Source organism: Glossina fuscipes, unplaced genomic scaffold (genome assembly GCF_014805625.2).
Source record: "Glossina fuscipes isolate IAEA_lab_2018 unplaced genomic scaffold, Yale_Gfus_2 2, whole genome shotgun sequence".
Lineage (NCBI taxonomy): Eukaryota > Metazoa > Arthropoda > Insecta > Diptera > Glossinidae > Glossina > Glossina fuscipes.
This window is the reverse complement of record NW_023998416.1, coordinates 22,520,743-22,545,648: the sequence shown is the minus strand read 5'-3', so window position 1 is coordinate 22,545,648 and position 24,906 is coordinate 22,520,743.

Sequence of the window (24,906 nt, the reverse complement as noted above, 5' to 3'; positions counted from 1 at the left end):
AACTCTTCCTTCCACAAATATTCTATTTATGTACATTTTTACAAGCATGTTACTATACCTAAATTTATGGTTTTATTTCTAATCCCAGCCTGCTTTTCCGCTAATCGTTTTCATCGGCCTGCAGCTGCATAAGGCGCCTGCGAATGCTCATTTCCTTCTTTAGGAAATTTGTTATTACGAAAATTACTTAGCTGAGAGTAACTGAATTTGGGATTTTCGTAACAATACAAATAACTAAAAATAGGCTTAAAGTGGAACATATACATGTGCATACACCATATAAGTTTATGCGGGAGTCGAGATTCGGCAGACTCATCTCAATACTCTACAATATATGTGGTACAGGGAGTATTAAATTTTTATGGATTTACGTAACACACAAAAGGTCTTAAGATAGATTCACTCTTTATTAAACCGGTCTATTCAGAATCATTTTGCGAACCGATTCAAAATTGTTTGTCATTCCGCCCGAATGATAACTGTCAATGTAGACTTTTCTGTTTTATACAAATATTATTCCATAGCGAGTTTTGTCGCGAAATTTTGAAAATCCCAATTTTTTTCATCTAATGAGTCTGCGTCCTTGGACCAAAACACGTCTATGTACCAAAATTCATCAAAATATCTCAAAAATTGCACCCAAACCTACATGGAAAGACGGCCAGACAGTCTTATATAGACTCAGAAAATGGTTCTGAATCGGTTAGTTTAATGAAAAATGAGTCTATCTTAAGCCCTTCAGCGCGTTACACGTGTTCGGACACACTTAATATGTACCACTAGAAGTGTAGGGTATAAAAAAAATATAAGAAAACGAGCTTAAATAAAGATAAGCACGTAAATTTAATGATACCTTACACAAATTGGTGTTTAACTTACGTGGATGTGTGCGAAACTCAAAAGAACTCGAGTCGCGATAAACTCATCTTTTTATACCAATCGATTGAGATTTATTTTCCTTACCGTTTTAAGTATTGCTTTTCTTCTGTCCCACTATTCGCTTGATGTCTGATTTTTACTATTTCTTCGGAAAGATCAGTGATAGATGGCATTTTCGCTGATCGGTCGAAGGTGCAACATTCAGATGGGATAGGACCATTTTTTAATTCTACACCACGTAAACGTTCCTAAGAAAAGCAAGCCTTCGTTTTGGTATTTTATGATGAATGTTAGTTCAATATAGTGTGTAAAGCAGTTTGTTTTGGTTCTACACGTAGTTATAAGTATTTTCACTCATTTGCTTTTGTAGTAAGCAATTTGGTATTCTCCTGTGAGTATTATAGGGAGGCTATAGTAAGTAAGAACTGTATAAGTAAGAACGGAATGGACTGGGAATATCACATTCGATATAACTTAGTTGACATACTTCGAATGTGATCAACTAACCGACTGGCAACGGCTATCCAAAAGGATAGACAATAAGAAGATGATTAACCACTCCCTTCTTCGTGACCGAACCGCCGTGGAGGTAAGAGATAGGCGCAGAAAAATAAAGTCTTTAAAGTCGCTAGGATCGCACGGTCTAGATGCCGTGTCAAAGGTATTTGGATCAGAAAATCGTCCAATCCGCCTGTGGATAATTGACGATTAAATATAAGTATCCTAATTTTAAGGTTAGCTGTTGGGCTTTCTAATAAGATAAGTGAGTTAAATAAAGAGAAGTCTAACTATAACGTCAAGACATATTAAGATTTCTTTCTATTGAACTTAAATAAAAGGAACCATCAATAGGGACGCCTGTAATACTCCGACATCATTCTACTAAAAATGTCAAGAAGGACAAGTGCTTAGGCGTTAGTATTGCGGTAAGTTTGAGCAACCGATCTCGGCACAGTCCTCATTTTAATGAAAGGAAAGTTTTACGCGAAGAATTGCAGGCTTCGCTTGACTCTATAAAATACTAACGTGTTTTTAGTTTCCATAAGTTCGTCAAAAGTTCTAACAAGTCATGTATTGACTATATAGGAGCGCTATATTGAAAGCAGTCAAGTATCATATAGCAAGTTAACGCTGGCTAATAAAATATTCTGCTCGAAATCGAATAAAACGTTTTTGTACATTTTTCTTTATAAAATGTTCGCATAGCTTTGCTTTTAAAATAAAATGCATATCAAATGCAAATTCTCTTAACCGTTACTAATCCTTTACAACTTAAGAAATATTACTATTTGCAGTTGAAATCATAAACAAAACATTATAACACCACCCGGCTTAGCAAGCATCATGGCGCAACGTCTAAGTATATACTAATCACCCTGAACTAAATGGCATGTAAAATATTAGATAAGCTAAGCAGGAGGAGACACTAGAGAAGAAGGCGACGAAAAAGCATAAGACCATAAAGGAGGGTAAAGTAACTGCGATGGTAAATGTGACGGAATTAATTGGACACTTGCCGTTCTTTAGAGATGACTTTTGTCAAAAAACTAAATTTGCTTCATTACTGCATACGAAAGCGTGTTGCATCTTCTTTCATTGTGCATTTAATGTAAGAACTATTGCATGATTTTTAAATCTTTTAATAAAAACAGAAACAAAAAGCAAAAATTTACATTTATTTCACTTATTCTTTTTCTTCATTCATGCTTTGTGCGGAGTTGATTGTCGCGCTCTATAGCAGAGTATTCTGTTTACTTGTAATAAAATATCAAATCTCAGTAAACACTAACAAGTTAATCCTTTCACATTTTATCTGAAAACTTAAGTTTCTAAATTTTAGTAACGAAACTTTGCAACTCTTTTGTACAATGGTAAGTTGCTTGCTAGCTTGCTTGCTTGCTTGCTTGCTTGCTTAACCAGACTATAATTTATGCCATAACCGCTCGTTTTATTTTAAAATTCACTATCAAAGAAAAAAATGGGGGGAAAAAAATGCAGAAGAAATGAGTTCTCAGTTTGAACATATAACAGGATTATAAAGCAAATGCATTTAGATTTCTGTGGACGCATAATTCACAAACAGAAATTGTTCGCTTTATGAGGAAAAGACGAAAACTCGGTCATATCATGTGCATTGCTTTAAAGTAGGTTTTACGTCTTTAAAAAAAAAAATATATATATATATATAAATAAGTACATATAGCACGGATGAAGATGAGGACTATAGTCTTTGCGAATTTTCGTCATATTTATCGATTCACGCAAGTGGCAAGCGGCAAGTTTTTAGTAAAAATTATTGGACTGTTGCCGATTTACTCAAACCGCAAGGAGCTCCAAAACCTAGCACCACCACAGATGTTTTGAGGTACGTCTTCGCTAAAGATGTCTTTGTCAAGTTACCATTTGTCGAAGTAACAATAACAGGTAAGAAAATTATAATCGGTTGCGACCGCATCTTTTTTACCCATCATTGTTACCCTATGCAAGATTGAAAAAGAAGGAAAACTATAAATTTGCCTAATGTTCGGTTCGTATAAATAAAAAAAAAAAAAAAGTTAACAAAAGTGCATCATTGAAATATAAAATCGTCGCACTTACGTATATTTTTAACTGATTCCGTTAAGTCTTTAGTCCATTGGTTTTTATATCTTTACACCACTTCTGGTCCAGTATGCATTGCACTAAGGCGACGGCCACGTTCGCTCACACACACAGATCACATCAATCGAATCAGAGAAGCAATTTAAGCTCGTTTGTCTCTCCTTCTGGTTGTCCGGTTGTCAGCCGGTCCGTTTGACGTGCGACCCGTATTGGGAGGACATCGCGCCACTTCTTTGCCCTCATAGCATCTTATTTTGAAAAATTAGAATTTTTATAATAACTCAACAAAATCCCTAAATGATTAACGAAATGATAGCGATCGTTAGAATTGACTTGAATTCATTTTTATTCCACTAAATACACTTCCGCGGTTTTCACCAGCGTTCATATGATTATATATGGTCGTAATCACTGTTTTTAGTGACACTTAATTCGATTTTCGTAATTCTACTCAGAAATATTTAAATTTAAATTTCGGAAAGAGTCGTGTATACCGCAATCTTAGCAGAATTCTCTATAATATAAAGGACTTAACTTTGCATATCTGTCTACTGAAGCCCGCAAGGAAATGATGCTTGCATTTTGACTCCAACTCCACAACTTGAGAGACACTTAACGCAAATGCAAATTTTAATTTTACTTCCGCGAGCTTGAAATCTTCCTGTCAGTTAATTTACCATGTAAAGAAGAAAGTAAAGCAAACTTAGGTCACCTCATAGCAATAGCATAGTAAAAAAAAAAGAGTTTGGATTGAAAAACTTACAAGTAATGAAAACCTATATGCTGTTTGCAGCTATAACTAACGGTCCTTCTTCTTTCTTCCTATTGCTAATTGAAATTTGAAGTTGAAAGCTTTGAACGCATTATATGCATAGTACATTGTTGAGAAAAAAAAAAAGATTTGGATTGCGAATCTGACGTGCTATGTTTGGAGGTAAATCCAGAAGAACCCAAAATTTTCCATTCTTTGCAGTTAGGGGTCCTTTTTTAAGGGGTGCATGTATCCAAGCCTGAGTACATAGACTCGTAATAAAAAACCCAAAGTGCCGTCTGATTTTCTTTATAAGAGTGACAAATTTTTTGCTTATAGTTGCTTTCACACACACACACACACACACACACATACACATGTCACATTGTCAAGTTTCTTGGAAATTTCCTATGACCGAAATTGACTTAAAAATGAATAAAATCTATGTCTTTGGGTAATAGGAAAAAATTCCCAAAAGTTATGCACCAGAAATTGTTTTAATGCTGCGCGAAAAAGTAGATAAGTACGGATTTCATCAGCAACTTTTGCAAAAGTTCATATTTATAATGTTTTCTACATTCTCTGTTTGCAATGCTTCAAAATCAGTTTCGCTTCAATAAATGCGAATTTCTTTGAAATTCTCCTACTTTTTTTTTCAGCCCTTATTTACTTAGCACCACAAAGACTTAGCATTTACCGAATAACGGTACTCGCATGCATGCGATTAGTTACACAAATGTTTGCAGATGTAATAGATATGTAAACATTAGAAATTGTTTGAAGAAAATCTGTTTCAGAAAAAAAGAACGCAAGGAAAAATAAAATTTCCACTGCAAAAATCCATTAGTGGAGAAAAAAAAAAAAAAAAAAAATAAACTAAATAAATAAACGAATTGTCGAGGAGAGATGAGAAAACAAAATTAAAAATAAGAAAGTTGTATGCGCTTTGCGTTGAATAATAGATGTCTGCTATCTCAAGTAAACATAAGAAAAACCGTGACGTATGAGCAGAAAATAATATTCTTTGGGAGATGTGAGTGCTAGCTCAGGCAAATATTTAACCTTTCGCTTGTATATGTGGATGCGTCAGGAAGATTTCTACAGTATAACTTGCATGTGTGGTCGGGAGTCTTCAAATCTTGTGTCGAGACCCTCAGCTGCGTACAGCAAAAGGTCCAGGTGTTCAGCGGAGCACGAAAGTATCGCCAAAACTCTTTATATCCTTGAGCATCGGGCTGTGTAGCGTTTCTTTGTTGTTACGTAAAGCCAGGGCATGATTTCTGCTGGTCTGCGCAGCCATCTTTAGCGTTTCATTTTGAAATACTGTAAGACAAATTACAGCAACTTGCCGTTCTTTAGCTGCACTGTCCAATTTTAGAACAGCCTATGAGTAATGGTCTTTCGCAACTTGCGTGGTTGTTACAATCTTAAGTCGAATGTATAGAAATAAACTCGGTCCTAACCGCCATCTTGCCTGCTTGTCTATGACACCATGATCAAGTAATGCGCGGTATCAATGTATACAACGATTAAATTCGACGATTTTCACCTTTCTCTGCATAAAGCAATAGCTTTTCATTTAGTATCATTGACTTATTGGGGGTATACAGACGTTAATCATGGACCGGTCAAAATTGAATTTTTCGACTTTCATTACTTTTGTTGTTTCAATACCGCGGCTTCATTGCTTGCCAAGCGTATTGTGACTGGCGAGGAAAGTTGGATCTATTACGATAATCTCGAGCGCAAGAAATCATGCGTTAGCCAAAGAGAGCACCGAAGCGGAATATCTACAAACATAATATTTTTCTGTGCACATGGTGGGATCAGCAAAGTGTTGAAACCGAATGAAACTGTTACTGCAGATGTCTACCGAAGTCAATTGTACAAATTGAATGACATATTTTTGTGTAATAGTGTAATAGTCGTTAATAAACGCAAACCCCCAAATGCTCGAGTTTTTGCAGCTTGAATGGATAGTTCTGTCGCACCCAGAGTGCTCACCAGACATACCGCCCTCTGATTACAACTTGTTCAGATCAATGCACCATGGTTTGGGTGGCGGCTTCGAACATAAATAAAGAATTCGAGAGAAATAACAAAGTCACCCATCCCTCCCAAACTAATGCTAAAAACCCGCGAAAACATTGCTAAACAAATAGAGTTTCATGGTAAACCGTAATATCTTTCTCGCTGAGGTTTCAATGTCTGCCTTTCAACCTTTTCAGTTACATAATTTCTTTTCCTCTAATCACTAGTTTGTATATTTATATTATGTACTTTCAGACTGCACCCAACACTCATAACTATTTCATAACAACAAAATGTTAATTAATTATTTTTCGGGCGGTGGAAAAATGAATTTTAGGAAAGAATTTTCAAAAATTTTAAAAATAATGTAAGTTTGTACAAGCACTAGAATGTTTGAAAAGAAACGCACAAATTTTTAAAGCAATTGCAGAAAACCTCTTGAATTAATTGATATTCCACTTTACCACTCTGCGTCTACATAATTTAGTGGCAAGAATTTGTTATGTCGGGGAAATTTATATACGAATAACGATTTATTAAGTAATTTTTCAATACACTTTTTAAAGCGACTTTTATCGTTTCTCCATATTGGGTGCATGAGTCTGAATCTGCTGTGTTCCAAGGCAAACAACATATTCAAAAGCCCACATGAACGTGATAAAGTATACGCGAGCCATTAACATTGATCATAAAACTGAAAACCCATGGCGGCCGCATATGGAAGGTCAGCTGGGCGTGATGTATTATGTTTGGTTCCAACTAAATGAAACCATCACTAGTGAATGCTACCAAAAACCACTGTTGATTGTTGCGGTTGGAACGAAAAAAGGGTGCGACAGAACTAGTGTCATGACATCGTGAGTTGTCAGCGAAAAGAAATTTGGCAAAGATTGCTCAGTAAATGCTTGCTGTTCTGTCCAGGGATGTCCTGCCTGCCATGCTGTTATCAGCAGGCTTTCTTTCAATTGACGTGGATTTTAGTTAATTTTTTTTTAAAACGGTGCTCCGTTCTTATGACAAATAGGGGTCCTTTTTTTTAATAGCGTTCAAAGACAAACTGTTCTTTCCCCACGGAACAACTACAAAAGTTGTGCCTCTCGATGAAAAGCAAACTTTTTTCCTATAAATTTTCGAAAATCGAAATAAAAGCTTCGCAAGCGAAAAGATGCCGCTAATATCTCTGGAGCACCAGTACTTCTAAAACGAATTACGGGAAAGGATGTTTTTATCCTCTGCACCGGTTGCCGTGCAATAGTAGAGCGCCTCGTATCGATACGCGCCGTACAGGTCGCAATTTTCGAGATATTTTGATGAAATTTGGAACACATTGACTTGTTCTAATCCAAGAATGTACGCCATTTAAGACGATTGGGATCGGATTATTTTGTCGACCACTTCCCATATAACGCCTTGTTTTGAAAAGTCGTTAAGTGAATAATTGTAGTGTGGGTTGGGCCATGATCCAGTATACTGGTTTTACTTGTTATTTATTTCATTGGATACTATTTTTGGAATAAAAAAATTTGTTGTTGTTTTTGAGACATTGTCTTGAAGAGTGTAAGTTTACCCTATTGACGAGAAGATATTTGTCGTTAATTGTTCCAAAGAATATCAATGACAAACACGTGTTAACAAAAAATAAAATAAAAATAATATCTTTCCAATGCAAACAAACACAGATTATACATATACATAAGTATTCGATGTTGAAGTATTTGTAACTAGAAAGAAATGAAAATCATTGGGAAATGTATGAATAACGGTACAAAATATCAAATGCTTTTTGCATATGTTTGTGCAAGCGTATGTGTACTGATAACTGTTGAACGTTTAGGTACTTTTTTTTTCTTTCCTTTTTGATGATACTACAATTTCAACAATCAACAACCATTACCACCATCGGAAGCAGCTTCAATATCAATATCAACAACAACACCAGCAGCGCTTCTACCGAAAGCAACCAACGTAACCAAACACTCAAACACCTACACATATACAGAATTGCTTTCTTGTTTGCTGGGTTGCCTTGCGGAACTGTATAACAAGTAAAAAAGTAAAGCTTTTAAGATTCGTTAGAGTTGGCCAAAATGCTGTTTGCTCAAGTGTAATTTCTTAAGTTAAATGTAAACACTTTTAGCGAATATCAACATACGCACAAACGAAACCCTGCGCACTGGATATCTATGTAATATTAACACCATGCAAGTTTTAATATATGTGAGCCATTCACTGTGACAATGGCTTAAGTCTAAAACCAAAAAAAAAAAAAAAATAAATTAATTTTCACACTTGAGTTACTTACTTATTCATACAACCTAAACTAATTTCTGTGTATTTGAAAACTGGCTCAGAATGTTTATTTAAATGAATATCCTATGTCTGGTACAAGAGCATATGTCGTTTTCCATTTCTTCGATGTTCTCTTTCTTTTTTTATCTTTTTCTAAGATTTCATCATGAATAAATTAAATCATCGGAACTTTAGCATTGTTTGCCTTTGGAAATTTTGGAGATTTGATCGAATCCCTTACAAGATTCCTTGGATGTAAGAACAGAAAGGTTTGCCTTTAAAGCTGATTGCAAGAGATCTTATTCATTAATAATCACGGGAACAATAAAAGCAACACGCGGAAGATTCACCGGATAGCATTACATTCACAAAAATTCACCATATCTTGTACGTGGGCACTGGCAACGCCTTTAAAAATAACCAATGACGATCAATACAGAAGGTTGATCAGTGAACATCTGCTTTTACATGTGTGTAACACCAATGAGCACAAGAATCATACAAGCTGGTAAATTTCAGCAGACACGGTAATTATGCCATGACGGAGTTAAGTCAAAATTTCATGAGATTTTGACATTAAAAAATGTATTGGTGATGGTGAATGTCACCATCAATTAGATGCCTGAAATCAAAAGCTGTGGAGTACTTGGAAAACACCTTTGCGAATATCTGGTCCTACATGCTCGAAAAAGTGTTCGAAACTTAAACCAATAGCAAGTGATTTGTAACAATCAGCCGTGATGCTCATGCATCTGAATCAATCTACCGCTGTTATATGATATTCTAATGACTAAAATAAGGGAAATTATTTTTTGTTCACCTTGATCCACATTTAGAGTTCCTTATTAATCAGTATCCCATGTAATCAGTATAGAGTTTTCGAATAGGATGCTTCCTACGCCACTTTATACTTTCGCTAGCTTGTTGCCATAACGCATTGTTAATACCATGCCCAACTCGTTTAAATCATCCTAAAAATAGTCGCTAACATGGGACGGCAAAGTGGGAAATGGCGAAGCAAAGTAGACCGCATATCCAACAATTAATTTTCGAAAGTTAAATTGTGGTTCGTGTGAGATTAGCGTGAGAAGAAATAAAACCGGCGACGTAATTTTTGAATGCACATCCAATAGTCCACATCCAATAGTTCACCTACACTTGTATTTCACACTAACTTCATTGATTTCCTGTGCAGCAAATTGTTTGATTGCATAGGACTTGACTTTGAAGATTGTTCGATATAGGAATTCGTTTGATCTCTCCATGAATAAAAGCTGTTCAGCTCTGGTTTTTAGTCAACAAGGTTTAATATGCGTTCAGTCTCCGAGTCATGAACCAAGACTTGCTAGCGACTGATCGCTTCTTACGAAAGCCTTCTCTTCTTACCAAAGCCTTCTAATCGATAAACATACTCTCGTACACGTCTTTATAGACAGCGCAACGTTAAAATGTTGTCTTCCATTAATAATGTGTTGTTTCTATCGTTCGCCTATTGCAACAATTATGAAGATCCTTAATAGAGGCTAGAGTACGCAAAGTTTTTGCGATAGAACATTTTGAGTAATTATGAGGATTGCGTGGACGTGCACTTTTCCACTTGTGAATAATTGGCATAGAAAAGTTAAGGTGACTAAAGAGCTAAACATAGATGAGATAATATTGTGTAGAAAGCGAAGAATTCCTGCAAAAAAAAAAAAAAAATCAGTAATCGTAACTATTGGTCATCATTCAATTAGTTTTAATTAACTGGACCCACCTTCGGTCTTTGTATCGAAATAATAGACTTGACAAAGTGACAAAAATATTGTCTGAAATACATTATTACGGCAAGTATGCGCCACCAATCCAAGGAAATCCGGACAGATAATGGCGTATACAATGGTCATACACTATATTGACTGATTGAATGCTTGAAAAACTTGTAGAACGCGAGAGAAATTTCCTGTGATTGGAAAGTTGCCCGAAACTTGAAATACTTGACAAAAACATGACATAGTCCAGTATAATAATGATCGGGTGCTTTAACTTTAATCGCCAAGGATATTTGCTAGTACCTTACACGAACGAAATTAGTGTTTGTGGTCTTTTCAGTATTAAGTGAAAGACAGAAATGGTTTCTGCAAGCGCTTGTATGCATGGGTATGCTGTATTTGAGCACAACACATTTTAAGAGTTAAGTACACTTTCTTACACATTTAAGAAATGCAAATGACATTTGGCATCGAATTTTTTGAGGAGAGAAGAAAAGAAATCCCTTTTAAATGTTTACGATTCAATTTTGAGCATTTGCGTGTATTTGCTTAATGGTGAGTGTTGAAGATTTTCTTTTATATAAATGTAAACTTTTTCTGCAAATTTTCAAAATGTAAAATAAAACACTTTTTAGAGAAGCAAAAACTAATAAGAAGAAAAAGAAATGAAAACGGAATAAATAATTTGTAAAACATTCAACCGTTTCCCAACCTTCCGCGCCCCCCCCCCCCCCCCCCCTCTCAGCCAATCAGATGAAGATAATAAATAATTGTTAAAAAAAGGAGAAAATGTTGCATTTTGTTCGTTACTCATAAAGTGTATATATAACTTATACCAAACAAATGATTCAAACAAAACGTTTTACGAATTAATTCATGCATTTATTTAGAACTTTTATCTTGACATTTTCTGCATCTATATATATATATATATATATATATATAAAGAAATTTACACGCATTCAAACTTATGCAAACTACGCAGCATGTACATCTACATTGATATCTATGAGGAATAGAGAAATTTCAATTAAAGTTTTGTCGGTTCCATTTAAATATATTTCAAAGTGAAAATCTCATTAAAATTTTTCATAATTAAATGTCAACATATGCAAATAGTTTTTAATCAAATACCCATCTAAATATATATAAACACACGCACGCATGCGGACAACCATCATACGCACACAAGCATAGACAATTCACAAATTTCTAACATTCATCCTGAACTCGTAACGCTTCCTACGACTATCATTCAAGTATATGATAAGCATATACCCGCACACACACACACACACACACACATATGAATGTACACGCAAACAATTACTTAGACATATATATGTCATTTATCATTTATATAGTTGTGTTTGCGATAAAGCAAAAAGTGCTTTCTTATGAAAAATATCTCAAGTGTTTATCTTTTTTGCATAACCGTTTACAATTAAATGAAGATTAAATAGAAACGTTTTCTCAATTAAAACATTATGGGCCTCATGACTCTTTTATATTTGTGTTTTTATTCGCTTCCGAGGCCGAATATGATTTTGAATTTATCAGTCCGTTGGTAACAGGAGTTAACGTAGTCCATTGGCGCATTCAATTACAGCATAAGCTTAGCGATTTTTAGAGGCATGGGACCGTCTCTACGCATCGTATCTGCCTATAAGCGTCCAAAATCACGCTGTCATGTTTGAACTGCCAAAGATGCTACAGTAAGATTGGATCATATCTATAGATATTCACCACAGTCACCGCCAGAAGGCTATAAATATAGGACCTATCTTCATGAAGAAGCATCATAACAACAGAGAAGAATAACTAAAATTGCAATAAATCTTTTGCGGCAATGTGCAGCGCAGCCACCTGCAAGCAAAGTCAACGAGAAAATCTCTCATTTATGATTTTCCGCTTATTTGCGTGACTGAGTGCGAAAGGGAGAGCATTCCAAGTTTAGAAATATTAAATTAAAAATTTTAAGATTAAATTCAATGCACTTCCTATGAAAGCCTATATTTACGTGATCTATGATCCATGCAATTGAAAACCGTTATAACAATTCAGTATAAATAATACTAACCACTTACCATTTTAAAATAAGTAAAAGCACTATAGTGGACTATGGCCCACTACTAAATATCCGATCCTAATACCTTTGGTTATTACTCATGGAACGACTTTTTATAATCGGAAAACTAGTCCGATCAGATCAGACTTTTTGGCCACATTCACAGATTCAGTTTTCATACGATCGGTTATTTGAGACGATTTTTAAAAAAAACGCTCCAGCCAAACCAAACTTTTCCCTAGCAATTTGGAAGGTCCAAATAGTATTCTAGAGCGAATTTTGTCGTGAAATTTTGAAAATACAAATTTTTTCCCGTCTAACGACTCTTCAAAATAGGGTGTTATATATGAAGTGGTTGAAAAAGTAAATCGATCCAAACAATTTTCAATATCGTTCGTCCTTAGGCCAAAAGTACGCCAGTGCACTAAATTTGATCAAAATATCTGAAAAATTGCGACCTGTAAATTGAGTACAAATTTACGTAGATGTAGATGTCAGAGAAAGAAAATTATTCTGGATCGATCGGTATTATAAAAGATGGGTCTATCTTAAGCCTTCTTCTGCGTGTTACATACGTCCGTATTAACTTAACATACACCGTATCACTAGTGGTATAGTGTAAAAAAAAGGTCAAATTTGAAGAATATTGAAGAGCAAGAACTTTCTCGACTGTTAAACATAAAAAAATTACACTATAATGCGACATTAATCGAAAGTTGATGGAGTGACATTTTTAAAGCAGACAGGAGCTATGCAGTTTACCATTTCTCGTTGTTCACCTTCTAAATGAAAAGAGAACAACAAGAGGACTAAAAGAATTTTCCTTAAGGAAACAGTGGAGGCCCGGAGAGCAGCGCCCCATCTTGGATTGTAAAAGGTTACAATGTGTTCTTTGTTGTGAGTGCATCAAAAATTCTGCGAACTTTAAACTTTTTAAAGGAAAAAGCTTTTAATATAAAAAGAAATCAGAATTCTGCTGAGTGCTTCTCAGTATAATTGGAAAAGCCTAGGCGGTAGTTCTCTCTTAGAATATACGGTAAGACTAACTACTAAATACTAATTGCGTTTACAATTACGAAAAGAAAGAAAGAAAGAAAGAAAAAAAAAACAACATGGAATGCGATTCTCAAGACCTTAAACGGGTGTTTCACTTAATCGAGTCTTTCAAGTTTAAAGGAAAACTCGGCTAGGAAAAGGTTAAGGTTTTATATTACAAATTTTTTATAAACTTTTAGAAAACCTTTTAGTATGGACTGGAGCCCCACGAAAGTGAATTGCTATTATAAACCATGGCTACGATGGCGATTGCTCAGCTCCAATTCATATTAAACTTGTTCTTCTCTTTTGTGAAAGCATAAATCGATGGAGGAGAGGTCTGCTAAATATTTCTTTATTCAAAATTAATCAGTGAACTATTTCTATACTACAGTTGGGTGCCTTTCATCTATTGTTATTGCTCTCTCCTGAGAATGTATTGAAAGGAAGATCAGTAAGGGCAGATGATGATGAGTGTTGTGGAGGACTTGAAAGATGAAAAGTATATATAGATAAGAAATTTCCTTTTGGATTAAAAGAATTCTTCAACAATTCTTATATGTACGAGTTCATTACTTATTTTCTATTTTCATTGAACCGCGCTAACAGTAGCCGTAACGAATCATTTCATTCAGTTTTTTTCAACTTTGTTTTGCTCTGCTTCAATCCAAATAAAACGAAAAATATAAAAGTAATTTTAATTTTGTTTCTTCCCCTCTATCTCTCTCTCTCTCTCTCTCGTCCTTTCTCGCTCTTTTCGCCCACCTAAAATAATTAAAATCAACTTTTATGAGTGATGCTTATGAGAATATTTTATATGCATAAATTACATTTATGACTTTTCAAAACTCTATCGTGTATAGAGAGAAGTAGTTTCGCACTCGCTTTGCCTTTCTGATGATAATAAAATATTTAAATTTTCGTAAAATGTTATTTTAATGTGGCAGTGCTAAGAGAAGACAGCCGGCATAACGCACGGTTGTCGCATTTTATAGTCACTTTAGACAATTTTTGGTAAGACGTAAGAAAATATTTTTCCACTATTAGCTCTCATCGCATAAAAATAACATTGACTTCATAGGCATTATTCTGGTTTTTGAAATAATATATAAAATGTAGAAAAGTTTGTACCTCTACAATGTTTTTAAGGGAAACGTTGGTATTAAAATTCAAATATGACGGCATTCGGTAAACATTCGCACTTAAAGAGCCCGCACTAACTCTCCTTTTTGGGTGGCATGAATTTTCACGCACTTTTTAATGTACGACAATAATTAAGTTTAATGAGAAAACTTTTCTTTCGTTTTTGTTTTTTCTTTCTTTTTTTTTCTTTTTTTTTTCTTTTTTTCATTCTCTCTTGCTGTTAGCAGCTCTTTGGTAAATTTACATTCCGACTAAAGTATTTGATATTTTTGGTTTTTTTTTTTTTCTTTTTTTTTTCTTCAACCGATTGTTGCTGGTTTATGTGCTCTGTATATATATATATAAATTGAGTTTGATGTTTTATAATGAACATCAACTTATTTTATAAAATAGATGAAAGAATGACTAAACGAAATTCCATTTCTTCAGAACTTTTACATTCAACTCTGGCGAGTAAACGAGAAAGAAAGAGTTTTATTCTCGCTGTAAGCGAGTAGTGTCTGCAAGTCTATTGATAAATCTTTAAGAGCCTTTCCATCTTTATTATTATTATTATTATTATTATGATTATTATGAATGTTTGTCAGTTGATTGCCATGTTGTTGTGTGCAAGTTAGGTAGTTCGCTTTGGTTTTCATTATTAGGTTGGTTGGTTAGTTACTTTATTATAATATTTGTTGTGCGGTTCTTGAACGGGTGCCGTTCACTTTCTTTAAGGAGTGAAAAGCGATTGTTATCATTTTATCGCATTTAAAATAAAATTTACATATTTTGTGTAAGTTATAAATTGTAAATATAATGAAAAATCATTATGAGACTTAGAGTGAGAGCTGAAACTGAAACTGAGGCTGAGGATGTTTTTAATAGCGGCAGTTTGTATTCATTTATCGTTCTAGCTTTAGCTGCTGCATAAATGGGAATTGTGTTTAGATAATATTCAAATATTCAAGGTTAAGAATAATGAAATGTTAATTATTTCATTTTATGAAAGAAAAAAAAACGAATTCCTTACATTACAGTACATAACTAAAGGAAGTATATCTTTCGGCTTTTTCGATTATAGAGAGAGAGAGAGAGGGGGAGCGAGAGTTTTATTTCAAGTGTAATTTTTATTAAAAGATAAAGTAGTCAAAGGTTAATCAGAGTAATTTATGCAAAACAAATAAAAATGTTTTCTCATAGTTAATTTTTCTTATTTTTATGAACGCGTTTTGGTTTGCGTTCAGTATTTATGCCGAATACTGTTGTTTGTCGAACATTCCGTAAAGTGATTGTGAACAAAGTCCGTTTGGCTATGTCTGGGTTACATGGAAGAAAGTTAAAATTTTCTGATTTACGCCTGAAGGCATGGGCATGCAACTACACGCAGCTTGGGCACTGCCAACCTAAGAAAAGAGAACTACTAGTGTGGATTCAACTGTTAGGCGATTCAAATCGAATTACCTTCAGTGTCTACCCAGATACAATGTTTGCTTGCTTTGCTTATCAAGTTTCGTCTTTCAAGTTCAATACATTGCATGTAGTGAATGGACAAATAGTAACTTTGGTCATATCATTCTTAAAAAGCTGGTCGACTTTTTACTTTGTTAAGTGACATGTCAACTAAAAAATGAAAGCAAGCGTACTTTGTAAAAGATATTTTGTCAAGTCCTTTTTTTATGTGAAGCGGTTTTTGTTAGCAATCTATCCGAAAAGACAATAAATAAATTTTATGGTAAAGTAAAGAATATTACAAAGGTTATTGTCCCCCAATGGGAATTATATAACAAGACATAGATGACGTTATAGAAAGAAACTAATTCAATAAGGATCCAGTATGTGGTGCCTTTCTTAAACCATTCGACTCGAAGGATTTACATGATCACTCAGTCTAGCAAGATATCTTGAAGCAAGGCATTGAATTAGATATATAAGATACCGAAAATCCAGATAATCCTGGATGGCTTCCATCGTGCACTGTCAATAAGACGAATAACCTTAATTTGATATTTTTGAAGTACTCGAATACAGTTAGCAGCTGTTTGCCAGCATTGAATGCCATGGGTCCTTGCCGTAGGTTGGAGGATGCTTTTGTATAAAATGGATGAGTTTTTTAAATTGACGGATTCGCTAACAGAGTCTTCAGGTTTTTAAGTCGAATTGCTGGAATTTAGCGTTGGTATGGCTCTTCCATGCTAATCTCTGGTTAATATGTAATCCAAGATATTTTACGCAGTTATTGATTTAGTACCATTCAAAAATAGTGAAGGACAAGCGTCCTTATTTAGCACGATACTAACAACCGTCGATTATTATTAGTATTTATTATTAGTATTTTCATATTCCGTCCCAGTTTTAATCTGTTGTATTACGCCACCAAAGGAATGAAAATTTTTGCTTATTGGAATCTGGATATAAACTGTTTTGGAAAGTGCAGATAACAATTTTATTTTGATGGTTTTTTTTTTTATAAATTCGAGCTTGATAATCTCATATAGTTCGTAGCAACAATATATTATCTACGATTGGACTTAAACCACTGAACGATAAACAGCGAAAGTAGCTGATGCATTAAAATTTCGTGTTGCTCACTTTTCACTTATCGCTTTTTGTTTTTAGCGGTGCAGTATTTTATGCATGTATCTTCATTCTCGACCAATTGACGCCAGCAAAATAAGATGGCGCCTTACAATTGGCATTGGTATAGTGTTGAAAAGTGATCAATTTATTTGCTGTAACATTTTGGCAGTGGCGACAACACTCTGCATTATATTATTTTCCATTTTAATTTCAACACTATGTTGCTTTACAAAAAATATTTTTACGAAAGTCACAAATTTGATGAAAATGAAAGCATTATTTCTCTATTTTTGAAAATTTAATAAAACCAAGTAATAACTTTATTTGTGGCATTCATTTTTTTATATTTGCTTTTAAAATCATTTATTACAGTATCATATATGTGTGCTTGAGTTCTTTATTTTTGATCTCCAGATCTCACATCAACACGGCGTGCGATCTATTTGTGGCGTGTGTGTGTGTGTGTGTGTGTAAGTAGAGTAAAGTTTCTAAAGGTATAAATTTACTATTTTTCGAAAAAAGTTGTGTGTGTAATTGAATCAAGAATGAAAATGACAGGCCACAGGCAAGAAAAAGAAAAATAGTTGACACTTGCATAGATCGGTCATACAATTCGAAGAAGAATAGTCAAAGTTAAGCTATACATACATGTACACATTTATATTGTGAGTTTATTTTTAGTAACACTGTCGTTATACTTAATTTTACCTTCATTTTAATAAACATTGAGTTTTAAGAATTCCATTAAATAACATGTAACCAATCAAGCCAATCAAGCTACATAGGCTATAAGACAACAGTTTATTGTATAATGGAAATTAAAAATCAAATACATTTCGAGTTTTGACAGATGTTTTCATATAAACACTATTTTTCTTATGGGAAAAGTGACGCTTGATTTTCTATTTACCTTAGAGGCATTTAAATTTTGTGTAAATGGAAATTAACAGTGAAGCATATTCCATTTCACTTCTGGAAAGTAAAGAAAGGATGGAAGGAAGGAAAGGAGGGATTGTTATAAAAAAATTTCAAAATAACTGCAGGAAATTTATTTCGGCAGCTTGACGAATAAAGAATATAAAATATGGGAATTAGATAAAAGAGTTTTAGTTTTTTTATTAAAAAATTGACAGAAAGTTCTTTTCGGCAACAGAATGAACGCTAAATGTAAAGATTCTTTTAAACAGTAAAGCACTAACATAATGTAAAAGATTGCTTTCTTGAAACTTGCTTTCGTCAAAACTTTAATTTAGCAAATTCATGCGTTTTAGGTAGAATCACAGCCGACATTATCGTAAGAAGCATGGAATGAATTCATCCACATTCCAGGTATGTTGGACAAGAAGGTGTTTTTTGACAACCGTTTGAGTGGATACGTGTGCGTGTTTTTGGAAAAATGGCTTCGACAATCATCTCCAGATCCAACTCTGAGTGACTATTATCGGTTAGTAAATCGCAAAAGTATTCTTTAGGAGAAAAGACTTGTATCAAATGATTTTGAGAGTATTCTCAAATCGTTCTATGGAAAAGGTATTCAAATATTAGAGAAACATTAGGTTGATCGCATCATTTTTCAAGCAGATTGTGTTGATGGATAAGCTCGAATTTTGGGAAAAAAAGAAAAGCATTGCTCGTATATCTGACACTATTCCACACTATAAGATTCGACAATAGCCATCGCAACCCTACGCGGTTTGTATTTAACTTATGTCGTAATAAAAATATGTCACGAGTTGTTTTTTTGTGAAGGTTGACCAATTTCTTAGCTTATCTTATTATCCTAACTGTGTATTCTTAATTTTCAGAAAAATCTACAAAGTGTGCCCATTGGTTCCTTTCCTAATACGCGAAACTCCTATGTACCGGGACGAGAATTAAAATCAACTTTCCAATGATAAAATCCAAAGTCAGCCAGAGCGCCATTGGGAAAGGCAGTACGGCAAAGCTTCTTCTCCCTGTACCGGATAACTTCTAAGGTTCACAGTGTTTAAATATAGAATAAATCAGGAGAAATAGACAAGGGTTCTTCCTCCTGCTTTAAAAGACATCCATAAATTAGTCGTGTTTTCTTATATCAAAATGACTTTGAACACTGCCATGTTCTTAGAGCACATCGCATATAGTAAACCGGTTGCTGGCCGGTCTAGCAAGATTAAATTCCTTTGAAATTTTGTTTCACTTACGACTTTTGAGCAACTTATTGAAAGTTGAATGAATGAATGTACATACATATATTTTTGTAAAATTTTTTCTTTTTAATGTTCTCTGTGTAACGCAAATGCGCAACAAATACATAATATACACACATCTATAAAAAATAGTAAGAAATTGTCAAATAACATTTCGTACAATATATCATTTATAACAATATTGAAATATTGTAATCGCATAACTGTCATCAGATATATTTTGCATAATTCAACTGTGTAAGTTGTGATGCTGCTGGAACGTCATAGTCATCGTTGTCGTCATCATTGTCGTTATCGTTATCGTCATCGTTATAGTCATCGTCATCGTCATCATTATTATTATTATTGTTATTATTATTATTATTATTATTATTAAACTATCACGCTGACGATGATCAGCGGTAACATCATAGCAAACAGCGAAATCCGTAAACAACAACATGAGTGACGGTTAAAAAAAATGAAAAATTGTACAACTTGACAACAAGAGCAGCGTAACAAACATTATATTGGCGTACCAATATTAACAGTAATATATGCATGCAACGACAGACATGCCTGCACATACAGATGTAAACTATTTCCTACTACTTCTAACTACATATATCCAACAGCTGTATACTGCTCGTATCCAACTGTGAATTGAGATTATACCAAATAACAAACCCAGCACAAATTTCATGCATTTTCATAACTTGTATGTGCGCGCCAGTGTTTGCATTTGTGTCGTGACTGGCAACAAGAAAACATGTTGACGTACATATTAATCAATATGGCGGTAGTTCGAAGAGATTTGCAAAAGGATTTTTAACCGAACGAAATTATAAATGAAATTATTTACTTAAAGTAATAAGTTAACTACGCCTATGGTCGACAAAAATGATGATTATGACGGCAATTGCAATGATGACGATGATGATTACGATGATGATGCGTGCTTGTGTATATATGTTGCTGTATATGTCTAACATGTAAAACAATTGAATTTATAATCACATGCAAGCATAATAGGATAATAATGTTCAATTCAGCTACTGTTGCTGGTTATAGAAAATTATACACTTTCAACTGTGCGTTTGTGTATCTGTGTGTGTGTGTGTGTGTGTATGCAGTACGTATATCATCGCTTATAAAGATATTCTGTACGATATTGTTCACTTCATCAGCTAGATAGTAAGGTATAAATAAGTAAATTGAATTGTTTGTAACTTGTCTAACATGTTCAGCTTGAAATGTTGATAATAAAGCCTTTGAAGTTCCCTTCGATGATTAAGCACATATTTCACTTTGATATTTTCCTCGATAAGTTCATAATTAAATTATTTATGTAAATATGGCATTGAGAAAACCGGTCCAATATGTACTCAAATCATCTTTATCAGAAGTCAGATTTCATTTAGAGCAAAGTGGCAAGCCGGATACAGTAGATTAGTCCTCGCTAATTAGGAATTCGAATCGATGAAAAGAATAGCCTCTAATGCCCTAGTGGTAAGATTACAGAAATTACAGAAATTTTGCAAAAATATAATATGACAATAACTCTGGACGAGAATTACTTTGAGACCCATCGAAGGCTGGCCAAGTATCTCACTGCCAGCCGACTGTAGATTGATCGCCTTAATTCTTTTAAATAATAATAAGACACATAATAAGATGTTTTTCCAGCAATGAGGGGGTGCTCTTAACCAGATCCAAACGAGTCCGAATACTAAGCGGGTTATTTCCCCTAGCGTAACCATAGATTTGCTGGATTCTGTTGCATAGCAAATATCGGCCTTTAGCAGTAAACAAATTTCACATTTAAAAATTTCTCATACTTTCTCATACTACGCTCGGATAGGATAGACATTTGAGTAGGTGAGTGCTCAAAGTTTGCCTACACCCGGATATAGTTCGTTAAGTTGTTTATTTTGCATTTTAGAATAAGGGCCCATTTTCCGCTTTTCATTATTACATTTTCAATTTATTCTTGCGTTTTTTTCTAACAAGTCTGTTAAGTAAAAAATATATGAAAAACAAGACAATACTTTTCCCCCTTCTTTCACTTTTCGTTCATTTCCGTATACATCCGCACTTGCATTGATATGAAGACAGCAGCACTCTAGTTAAGTTGGCAGTTTGCACACAAATTGAATTAACTAAATAAGACACAAATATTTTTATCACTTCTTTTATGGTGAGATTTCCATTGGTCGGTCGATTGGTTGTGTAGCTTGGCAATGGTGTTATAAAGATGAGAGGGAGATGGAGATAGATAGATACATGGATAGATGGACAGAGAGAGCGAGAGAGACAGAGAAAGACAGAAAGACAAAGAGAGAGAAAGAGAAAGAAAGAGAAACTCAATGTTAAGACACATATTTGTCATGAGTCGCAATTGTTTGATGACGTGTGCTGTTGATATTCGTGGTGCGTTTGTTCTCGATGTCATTTTCTCTCTCTTCTCTTTCTATGCGCTTAGTTACCAGTTAGCGATGTTTTCCTGCGATTTTTATCATTCGAAAATCGCTACTGCTGGCGCGTCTCTATGCACCATTACTCGACAAAGTGATACGCTGTTAAGCTGTTGCAAAATTTCTCAGTCTAATGTACTTAAGCTTAATGCAGAGTTAAACTCCTAACGGAGTAACATTTCACGTACGTTATGCGTACGAAGTAAAAGGCATGATTCTGGTGTTAAAACCTGACATTTAATAAAACTCTCTAACACACACACACGTTAGTATATACACTTAGGAAAAAAAGGGAGATAAATATTTCACATGAGATGAGTACTTGTAGGAAAGGGAATAAAATGTGATTTGTTTTTCATTCACGACGCATTTTTTAACTATTGAGAGAAAACAAAATAATATTTTTCTACCGTTTCCTTTAGCTCCTTTATTCAGATGATTTAGTCCGTAAATTAGCGTGTGCTTGTAAGTATTGTGCTTGCATGAATCACTCTAACGCATCGATAAGCTCCTCTATGCGAGTTTATTTAAGAGATTACTGTTGCACATTTAGTTTCAACTATGATCCTTACATCTTATATGAACATTTTGTAATCTTTCAATTTTTTTCATTTAATTATCGACTCTATTCAAACTTGAACTCGCAATTATTAGCATAGTTTCGCTTAATTGCAGGAAAATAATGAAAAGTTATTATTTTTCTTTCTACTTTCTGATAATTTTTGTACGCAAACAGACATCTAAAAAAGTAAGGACTATAAAAACAGCTAATACTATCAATGTTGTTGCTAATTGGCGATAAGGTAAAGTCCAAACGCTGCGCCGTAGTATTATGATTGGTTAATTCCACTTTCTGCACTTCACTACCTTGAAAGCCGAAAGCCATCGCTAGTATGTTATAAGTGCCGGGTACAAATAAACGCCAGTATTGGTCATGTGGGGTAGACTGTACAAATTATGATGTATGTCGATTAACATGTGATTCGAGGGCGAGCGCACGAACTTGAGAGTAGAAATCGTGATATCGTGTCGAAAAGAAGTAAATGATTAATGCCTAATTTTATGTTGGCGGTGCCGTGTGCCGTAATGGCATCATACTATGTCAGGAATGGCATGGCTGATTTTCCTAGTAAAAGTAATGATACGGAAATTTAATGATTTGTTTTGCTGCGTTTTAACACAGAGAGCTTTAAGATATACTAACACATCATTTGCATCAGCGCAAGGATATTGACATGCACCGTGAGTCCACATGGATGTTTTCCTGTTGTTCTGATGTTCTGATCCGCAGAGGACTTTTAAGGCCCAACCAAAGCAATGATTTCACTGGTAACAAGTTAGCTTTCCATGCCCACTACGTTGATCTGTAAAATTATTTAGTTCAGTGTATTTTGGGTTTCAATATTAGAAGCCAACCGTCGCCAGTTCATAAGAAAAATCGTTTGAGATAAAAAAAAAGAAATTCGATAGTATTTAAAATTGTCATACCCGCTTGAGTTCTCACTTTGCGAGTGCTAACGCCCCATGGGCTTTTTTGGAGGTCAAAATGCTAGACAGCGAACGAGATCTTACTTGCAGTGGCTGAAGGTAGACCCACATTTGGTTACATCGATCGATTGGAGTGGAGAGGGTGATGAAATTTTCTGAACCCCCTCCCCTATAACCGCTCCTACGAAAACTGAATCTTCTATAACAAAAGGCTCCTGCCCATCAAATTCAGATTGACTTTCACAAAAATTGATCGAAATATGTTATGATGGAAATCGACCCGAAACAGTTGATATGAAAACAAGATATAATATCTTTGGATTTTATGGCAAAAATAAGAATTCCCTCAGCATACAATGCAGTTTATGCTACAAAGATAAAAATGATTAAATTTTTTGTTATTTAGCATATGCTGCTGATGGAAAAATAAGTGCTGGAAAATTGTTGCGTTTGAAAGTTGAATTGAGAACCCAAATAGGGCAGAATTTCTCTTAAAACTTGTAATGAGTAAATACTGTTTATTTAAAAAATGCTTAGATTAGTGTTCGAATTTCTAATATAAGGTGTATCCCGAAGAGACAGGCAAAGACCTCATCGCCTCTTAAATGTCATTTTGAAACTAAAAAAGAAAAACTCTTTTTAACCTCTAAAGGAATAGTAGGAAATAGGAAATAGGTTGAAAAAAGATCGTATAGGACGTGCGAAACGTTCACATCACAATGCATTCAGGGTCACTTCACGTCACAATAAAAATCCCTACTCAGCTTAGAGACTTTATTTAATTAGAAAAAAAAAAAAGAAAAGAAAAACAATCCTAGTCGCACATATACATTAGTTGCTTTATATACAATATTTCAGATATTTCTTTTTGCTTTCCTATTTGTATTTGTGTCGTGCATGCACATACATACGCCCTTCAGTACATTAAGGTTGCTTTAATCTGCTTGAAAAGTTAATGGACTTATATGGTATTAGAATAAAAATTGAAAGAAAAGAAGATATAAATAGAAAAAGTTTATTGTGTTTATTTATCAGAAAAGTATAGCAAAAATGCAAATATGCAGAAACAAAAGGAGTAGAAGCAGGAACGGCATTGAAAATGAAACCAATTCACTTAAAAGGCTTAAAGTGATGCATGAAGCGAGTAAGAGAAATGTACACAAATAAGAGACAAATGTCTTTAAGAAAATTCATTTTGTTTAACTTTCATTTAATTTTTTATTAAAAGAAAAAATATAAATAAACAAAAAAGAACCGTAAAATTTCGTTACTCTCATAATTTATGTGCATTCATTAAAAACAGAGAAAAACTTCTCTTTCGTCTTCTCTGGCTTGAACCATTAAGTGGCATTATTTATATTAAAAAATTTCTTCCCATTAACTTGATTTAAATAAATTTTCTTTAACGCAAACGTGAATTTACATCGTGTAAACGGTACATCTATGTGTATATTCCTTGTTGTCCTGGTAGAGAATAAGAAGAAAAAAATGTAAGGTAAATAAATTAATATCCAACATTCGTTCAAGTGGCAGCCGTTGGCTTTTTATACACTCTACCACAAGATATATTAAGCTGTTTGTTTCGTTTGCGACACATAATGAATGCAGTACAAAGTGCATATATTACTGATCAGAAAAGAAAATCAGAAAATATTCTTATATCCCTTCA